The 9,290-nt window shown below is 37.7% G+C and overlaps 1 pseudogene; it reads left to right on the top strand.

The window, feature by feature from the left end:
- The first annotated feature begins 5,386 nt into the window (after nt 1–5,386).
- LOC140502709 (heat shock protein HSP 90-beta pseudogene) lies at nt 5,387–8,923 on the top strand (annotated as a pseudogene).
- The last annotated feature ends 367 nt before the right edge of the window (nt 8,924–9,290 follow it).

Below are 9,290 nucleotides of genomic sequence, written 5' to 3'. Positions count from 1 at the left end.
TGCCTACTGTGATGAAAGAGATTCCAAAAGGGCTACTTATCATGAAGGAGAGCAGAGTAGAGATCAATTGAAAAAAGCAGTGTTGACAGTCATAAAGCTGGCTTTTTCAGGTGAACAAAGCTAAAGCATTGTTTGGTGACAAACATAATATACAAAATCTTCATCAAATGACTTTATGTCTCAGTTATTTCCCAAGGACTTGTGTGGTTTTGTGGTATGGAAGCTCTTCTGAGAAAATCTTCCAACTTAAATTTTCAAAATGAAGAACCAATCAATCATCGTGTACTTATAAAACCCAACTCTGCTAGATGCTGTGGATAAAATGATAAAAAAAAAAAATAACTAAGCAGGCCTTGCCCTCAAGTGTCTTATATTCCATTTAGAGAGGAAAGAGACACACATAATAGGATAACAAAAATTTAGCTGCGTTCATTCTTCTTTGTCAAAGAATACCATGCCATCCGAGAAATGACATGACTTGCACTTGACTTTGTTTCTTTTTGAGTGAGGGAAGGCTGTGCAGGTCACCAGCCTCACTTCTGCTCCAGAACCATTTGAATCCAGTGACCAGATATTCATCAGGATGATGAATTAAGTTAAGTGACTTGCCCCAGGTCACACAGCTAGTGAGTGTCAAGTGTCTGAGGTGAGATTTGAACTAAGATCCTTCTGACTCCTGCACTTGTGCTCTATCCACTGCACCACCTAGCTGCCTGGATAATGAAAATATATAGAAAATAAATATCAGGTATTTTGTGTGAGAAAGAAACTGAGAGCTAAGGGGAGAACACCAAGAAAGTTGTTATTTAGAATGTGCTGTTGAAATTGAACTTTGGAAAAAAATAGAAATTAAAAGAAATGAAGGTGAAGTGAGAACAAATATGAATAACAAGCCTAGGCAAAGACATGATTACAGAAAGTATTTCTTAGTGTCCCCAGCACCTGTCCAATTGGACAACTATGTAGGGTGAGTTAAGGGGAGTAATGTACAATAAAATTGAAAAGATAGTTGGATTTAGAGGAGTTAAAATTTTTCTTAGAGGCAACAGGAAGCTAATGGAGCTTATTGAGCAAGGGTGTTGGGAAGCGAAGAGCATCTTGTACTTTGGGAATATCTGTTTGGTAGCCAAGTAGAGGGAGGAAAGAAACACTTGAAGCAAGAACACCCGTCAAATCCATGAACAGTGACGAAATTTTCCCAAGTTTCACTGCTCCACAAATGTAATTTTAGTAGAGAGTGGGCAGCAGTCATTCTATCAAGCAACAGATTTTTTTTTGATCACTTGTAGTAAGCTCATTGGCCAGTAAACTACTCACAAGAAAAACTTTTTAATTTTTTTTGGTGTGGATATCATCTCTTCTGATATACCACACCCTGTACTCTCTATCTATATGCATGTGTGTGTGTGTGTGTGTATGTACAATCTCTCCATCTACCCAAATGCTGAGAAAAGATTCAAGAGTTAAAAATATTTTCTTTCCATGTAGTAATGTAAACAGTTCAGCTTTAGAGAGTCTTTTAAGATTTTTCTTTCCTGTTTACCTTTTCATGCTTCTCTTGATTCTTGTGTTCGGAAGTCAAATTTTTCTATACAGATCTGATCTTTTCCTTGACATGAATGATTGAAAGTCCTCTATATCATTGAATGATCATTTATTCCCTTGAAGTTTTATACTCAGATTGGCTGGGTAGGTGATTCTTGGTTTCAATCCCAGTTCCTTTGACCTCTGAAGTATTCCATTCCAAGCCCTTCAATCCCTAAATGTTGAAGCTGCCAGATCCTGTGTTATCCTGATTGTATTTCCATAGTATTCAAATTGTTTCTTTCTAGTTTGCTTGCAGTATTTTCTTTTTGATCTAGGAACTCTGGAAATTGGCCACAACATTCCTAGGAGTTGCTCTGTTCAAGTCTCTTTCAGGAGGTGATAGGTGAATTCTTTCAATATTTATTTTGCCTTTTGATTCCAGAATATCAAGGAAGTTTTCCTTCACAATTTCATGGAAGATAATGTCTAGGCTCTCTTTTTGATCATGGTTTTCAGGTGGTCTCATAATTTTTAAATTCTTTCTCCTGGATCTATTTTCCAGATCAGTTGTTTTTCCAATGAGATGCTTCACATTATTCAATTTTTTTCACATTTTTGGTTTTGTTTACTAACTGCTCAGTTTAACTCAAAGTCATTCATTTCCTTGAACTCAATTCTCTCTTTCAAAGAATTATTTTTGTTCAGTGAGCTTTTGAAACTTCTCCTCCATTTGGTTAATTCTGCTTTTTAAAACCTCCTTCTCCTCATTGGCTTTTTGGACTTCTTTTTCCAATTGAGTTAGCCTCTTTTTAAAGCTGCTGTTTTCCTCAGCATTTTTTTGGTTCTCTTTTAGTAAGCTGCTAACTTGTTTTTTAAGGTCTTCTATTTCCTGAGCCCAATTTAAGTTCCCTTTGGAGGCTCTAGAGGCAGAAGCTTTGACTTCCTCTGACATTATGCTTTTTTCTTCCTCATCTGAAAGGATGGGAGGAGACACCTATTCCCCAAGAAAGTAACTTTCTATGATCTTATTTTTCCCCTTATTTGGGCATTTTCCTGAGTTTCTTCTCCACAACCACTTTGCTTCCAGTTCGACAAATCAGCACTGGGGGCTGAGATTCAGATGAGCTGCTCCAAAGCCTCAGGGGTTTTAGGCAGGGGCAAGGCTGCTATTCAGTGTGAGATTAAGATCTGCTACTCAGGTGGGGGCAGGGCTGCCACACAAGGTTCAGTTCCCTCAGGGGCTTTCTGACGAGACCTTCAACAATGGATGCAGGCTATTGCCTGCTTTGGGAGCCCCCTGTCTGATGCTGCCTCTATTGCTGCCTCCTGAGGAGGTCTGAGTTATGGGGATACCCTGCTCCCTTCTCAACCAGTGGAAAAGACCCTCTCACTGACCTTTGGTGCCTGTGGGTTGAGGGATCTGCACTGCCACTGCAGATTCTGTCCCTGAAGCCTGCTCAGACCTGCTCCTCTCAGTGCCACATGGCCAAGGCAGGGCTGGGCTCTGCTCCGCATCCAGTGTACAACAGACCTTTCCTATCAGTCTTTCACGTCTCTCTGGGATAGAAATCTCCTCCACTCCATTGTTCTGTGGCTTCTGCTGCTCTAGAATTTGTTGAGAGTTCTTCTTTATAAGTATTTTATGGACTGTGGGGTAAGAGCTAGCATATGTGCATCTTTCTACTCTGGCATCTTGGCTCCTCCCCCCACAAGAAAAACATTTTCCCACCCTTCCTAATGGATATCAGAATGAGCAGTAGAGTCCTCTTTTTAATCTCATGGTGAACTGAGTAGAACATTGGTTTATAAGAAGTGCTTTTGCCTTTTGTTAGTGTGTACTCAAGAAATCCAAGAAGAGATATGCAGCATTCTTGCAGTTTGAATACATTGCTACTGTTGTAATTTGGAGGAGAAAATAATGCATGGCCCCTGACTAGAAGGATAAAAAAGGATTCTGCTGGATCAATAGATAGGTGCTTCCATAGCATCTAATTAGATTTTATTAGATCAATTTAATGGTCAACCATGATCCCATTGGTTCAATGGAGAAGCAGACAGTTGATCTTCTGACAGAGAGATGATGAACTCAGCAGGGAGAATAACAAACGTTTTTGTGAACTGGACTGTTATATATTTGTTAGAAAGGTTTCCTTTCTTTTTTTTTTCTTTTGTTAATGTGGGTGTGGGGATATGGGAAGGAAAGAACATACATCCTTGTTAAGTATGAAAAAAATAAAATTTTATTGGATCACTGAGATGGAAATGAGCTTGTAAAAGGAGGATTACAATGAAACTTGGCAGTTCACATTTGGTAAAGAAGCTTGAATTTTTCCTCCCTTTTTAAGTTCTCTATGTGAAGAAGAATAGAAATGAGAAGCACATTTGAAAAATACATTTGATAACAACATAGTGAATTTCAATGAAAAATTAGAATTCATTCATATCAGGATAAGCCTGTTCAGAAGGCTAGTTAAATTTGTTTTATATAAATTAATACATTATTATTCCATGAGAAAAACTGATTTTCGATTATTTGAGGTTTTTGAAGGGGTGGTGATGTGATTAGTCCTTAAGCAAATTACATACAAAGAAAAATGTTGTTGCTGTTTATATATATATATATATATATATATATATATATATATGTATATATGTATATATGTATATGTATGTATATATATATGTATATATGTATATGTATGTATGTGTATATGTATATGTATATGTATATATATGGTTTAAATAGCTTGTTTTGTCCTTCACTTCAGGAGGTTAATTTTAATGGAGATCTGTGCTTAAGGTGGTACTTTTAAGAGATGATACTAAGCATAGCTGCTTTGTGGGCTTTTAATTCACATTATTCTATATTATCTTTCTGTTTTCTTTATCCTGTTTCTTTTTTCCTCTTTCATTTAGATGGCATATGCAATCAATCCGTTTGCCTCATTCCCCCAGTCTCTTCTGTTAAACAATGCACTGTAACATTTGCACAATTGGCTAAAAGTTACCATTCCATACATCATTTGGTTCTGAATCTATGAGAGAGAGAGAGAGAGAGAGAGAGAGAGAGAGAGAGAGAGAGAGAGAGAGAGAGATCCTAAAATCATTATAATATTCTTTGAATTTGTACATTGTAACTAAAAGTGTTTCAGAAATATTAAGTTATTAAACACATGTATTTGACAGCCAATCCCATGCAATCAGGGAGAACTAGGAATTTAATAATGAAGCAGATCAAATTTTTATTTCATAGGGGTCCTTGCTTCTTCATCAGTAAATTGGAATCATATATGTACAAAAAAATGTTATCTGAACTTCTTATTCAGCTTTTTTTTCTTATTTTTAAAGTCTAAAGAGAGCTGAGTCAAGATGGCAGATTGGAACCAGAGACCTGCATGAACTCTATACCCAAATCCCTCAAAATACCTATAAAAATGACTCTGAACAAATTTTAGAGCAGCAGAAACCACAAAATGACAAGGTGAAACAGATTTCCAGACCAAAACAATCTGGAAGGCAAAGAGGAGGGATCTATTGCACTGGGCTTAAGGTAGAGTATATAGCCCAGTGTGAGATGCACAGATGGGACTGAAGCAGGCCTCAGGGCATTGAATTACTGTGCTATGGTTTCCAAACTTCTCAACCCACAAACACCAAAGAGAGTTTCAAATGTCAGTGGGAAATCTCTCTCACCTGAGTGAGAGTGGCATTTGGTCTAGCTTCAGCCTCAGGGTGGTTGCAGTCACTGCCATAGCAGTAACTACTTCTGGAGCTCTTTCTTAAAGATGGTAGGGGAATTGAGCAGCTGATTTGGGTCATAGTATTTGGTGGTGGTCTGGGAGCAAGGAAGAGTGCTGCCATGGTGGAACCTGTGGCAGGTGTGTAAAGGGAATCCTACTTGCAGATCCACAGCAGAAAAGAATACTTGGGGTTACCCACAGATCAGAGTGCAGGCCAGGATAGGAGTAACAATATCATACCACTTTGGAAAAGCTGAGAATTTGCAGATCCCTGGAGATATCTCTGAAAGCAATTGCACAAAGTCCATAAAATTTGGGGCACTGCACCCTCCACTTAACAAGGAGCTCAGAGGTCAAGTAATTAGCTCAGAAAATATCCAAAAGGAGGCAAAATAAGACTACAGAAGGTTACTTTCCTGGTGAAAAGGCATTTTATTAAAATGAGGAAGATCAAAGCATTTAACTGGAAGAATATCAAAGCATGCAACTAGAAGAGGACAGCAGAGTCAATGTTTCCACATCCAAAGCCTCCGAGAAAAATATGAAATGATCTCAGGTCATGGAAGAATTCCAAAAGGATTTTGAAAATCATGTAAGAGAACAAGAGGAAAAATTGGGAAGAGAAATGAGAGGCAATGAGAGAAAATCATGAAAAATAAGTCAACAGCTTTCTAAAGGAGACTCCAAAAATGCTGAAGAAAAGAAACATCTTTAAAAATAGATTAACCCAAATACAAAAGAAGCCCAAAATGTCAATGAGGAGAAGAATGTCTTAAAGAGCAGAATTGGCAAAATGAAAAAGGAGATATAAAAGCTCACTGAAGAAAATTATTCCTTCAAAATTAGAATGAAACAAATGTAAAATATGCGAAAGGTAACAAATGACAAACAAGTGTTATTTATGAGAAGATTTATAATCTAAATTAAGATCCCAGTGGACTAGAGTGCAAATGACAGTTCATGGAGCTACAACCTTGATCAAGGCATGGCCAGGGCAAAGACTGGACAACCATGCACAAAATAGCACTGACAATTCTAATTCATGCAGTTTTGCATAGTGGTACAAATATACGTGTAAACATCTTTGCTTCTTCTGAAGAAATATATCACAATTGCTTCTCATTGGCCTTGTAATTGATTCTCTTATCTTGTTAAGAAAGATAATTCTATCCATAATTTAAGAATAATTAAATTAAAAAGAATTTTCTTTAGATATTCCATAATGAATTTGATAATTGTGTGAATATATGTATATACATATTCATATATATAAATGTGTGTATATATGTGCATATGTATATAGATGTATATATGTATATACATACACACATGTGTATATGTGTACATGCATATATACATATACACACATGTGTGTGGGTGTACATGCATATATACATACATACACACAAAATGGGGCAAATTATCTCTCACTAAACAGGCAAGAAAAAGCTTTTTTCAATGGAGGGAAAAAGGAGAGAGGTGAGAGGGAAAAAATGAAGCTTGCTCTCATCACATTTGGCTCAAGGAAGGAATAACATGCACACTCAATTTAGTATGAAAATCTATCCTATACTACAGGAAAGTAGGGGAGAAGAGAATAAGCAGGGTGCTGAGGGGATAATGGAAGGGAGGGCAAATGGGAGGAAGGCAATTAGCAGTAAATACTCTTGGGGAAGGACAAGGTCAAAAGAGAGAATAGAAGAAAAGGGGAGCAGGATAGGATGGAGGGAAATATAGTTAGTCTTACACAACAGGACTATTATGGAAGTCATTTACAAAACTTTACATATATAACCTACATTGAATTGCTTGCCTTCTCAGTGGGGATGGGTAGAGAGAGGGGAAGGAAGAGAAGTTGAAACTCAAAGTTTTAGGAACAAATGTTGAGAATTGCTTTTATGTACATCTGGGAAATAAAAAATACAGGTGATGGGGTATAGAAATTTATCTTGCTCTACAGGACAAGAGAGAATACGAGGATAAGGGCAGGGAGGAGTGTTAGAAGGGAGGTAGACTGAGGGAAAGGGCAATCAGAATGCAAGGCGTTTTGGGGTCAGGGGAGGGGAGAGATGGGAAGAAAATTTGGACCCTAAAATTTTGTGGAAATGAATGTTGAAAGCTTAAAATAAATAAATTAAATAAAAATTAAATTTAAAAAGCTATAAAGGAGCTCTTCCTAAACATCTTAGGTCCAGGAAGTAAAATTGAAATTGAAAGAATCTCCTGATCACTTCGTTAAAAAAGATTGCAAAATGAAAACACCCAGATATATTATATCCAAATCCCAGAGTTTCCACATTAAAAAGAACATTCTTCAAGTAGCCAGAAAGAAACAATTGAAATATGAAACCACAGTCAGAATCACATAATATTTAATGACTTCCAAGTTAATTGAGTGTATGACTTAGAATATGATATCCTAATTAGCCAAGAGCCTCATCAGTGATTGGAAAGATCACTTGGTAGTGAAGCATTTTTCTGAATTCAGAGTTCTGCTTTTCCTCTTCCTTTTGATCTCTCTGCAAACAAAAAGAACAACATTAAGCTGTGTGTACAGTATGTGTTCATCACGGACAATTGTGATGAGCTTATTCTTCAGTGTGTTAATTTTATCTGAGAAATGATGGACTCTAAGGATTTGCCCCTCAACATTTCCAAAGAAATTCTGTGGCAGAGTAAGATCTTGAAGGCCATCCGTAAGAACATTGTCAAAAAGTGTCCAGAGCTCTTCTCTGACCTGGCAGGAGACAAAGAGAATTACAAAAAGTTCTATGAGGCCCACTTAAAAACTTAAAGTTTGGAATCCATGAGGACTTGACCAACAGGCGTCATCTTTCTGAACTGTTGCATTATAACACTTCTTAGTCAAGACATGAGATGACTTCCTTGTCTGAATATGTTTCAGAATGGAGGAAACTCAGAAATACATCCACTATATCACTGCTGAGAGCAAAGAACAAGTGGCCAACTCTGCTTTAGTGGAAGCAGTGCGGAAACATGATTTTGAAGTAACATACGTGACACATCCCATCAATGATTACTATGTGCAGCAGCTAAAGGGATTCAATGGGAAGACCCTTGTCTCTATTACTAGGGAAGGTTTAGAATTTCCAGAGGACAAAGAAGAAAGGAAAAATAAAATGAAGGAGAGTAAGGCAAAATTTGAGAATTTGTGCAAGTTAATGAAGAAAATTCTGGAGTAGATGATTGAGAACGTGATAATCTCCATTCGACTGGTCTCTTCACCTTGTCACATTGTGACTAGTGCATATAGCTGGACAGTCAACTGGAACACATCATGAAGGCCCAGATATTGAGAGACAACTCCACAATGGGTTACATGATGGCCAAAAGTACCTGGAAATAAACTCAGATCACCTCATTATGGAGACTCTCAGGCAGAAGACTGAGGCTGACAAGAACAACAAGGCTGTAAAAGACCTGGTAGTGCTGCTTTTTGAGACAGCTTTGCTGTCTTCAGGGTTCTCCCTTGAAGATTCCCAGACTCAGTCAAATTGAATTTACCGCATGATTGAGCTAGGTCTTAGCACTGATAATGATGAGGTGATAGCAGAAGAACCCAGAGCTGCTATTCCTGATGAGATCCTCATACTTGAAGGAGATGAGATGCATCCTTCATGGAAGAGGTGGATTAGATGAACCTCTGCATCAGACCCCTCACCCTATGTAGAGTTCCTTGTTTTCCCACAGCAGCAGTACAGACCCTATCCTTGTCTGGCTCCATCTGCCAATGTCTAGTGATTTTTTTTCCTCCTGTTTTCTTTTGTATTCAGGCAGAGCTTAGAGTCTCTGTTGCCCTTTCCTGATCTGGGGAGTAGAATGTCATGTATTGTGGTCTATTAATGCTTATTTTCTTCTGAAATTAAAGTGCGTAGAATAAATAGAACGCAGTTTTCACACAGAAAAAAAGAATATGATATCCTAGAAGGAAAAGGAACTTGGATGAAAACTAAGAATACTGTATTGAGTTCAACTGGGTATATGCCTTTGAGGGTTGGGGGG

Source organism: Notamacropus eugenii, chromosome 4 (assembly GCF_028372415.1).
Source record: "Notamacropus eugenii isolate mMacEug1 chromosome 4, mMacEug1.pri_v2, whole genome shotgun sequence".
Classification (NCBI taxonomy): Eukaryota; Metazoa; Chordata; class Mammalia; order Diprotodontia; family Macropodidae; genus Notamacropus; species Notamacropus eugenii.
Note: the sequence above shows the minus strand (reverse complement) of the source record. Positions and strands in the feature narration are given on the sequence as shown.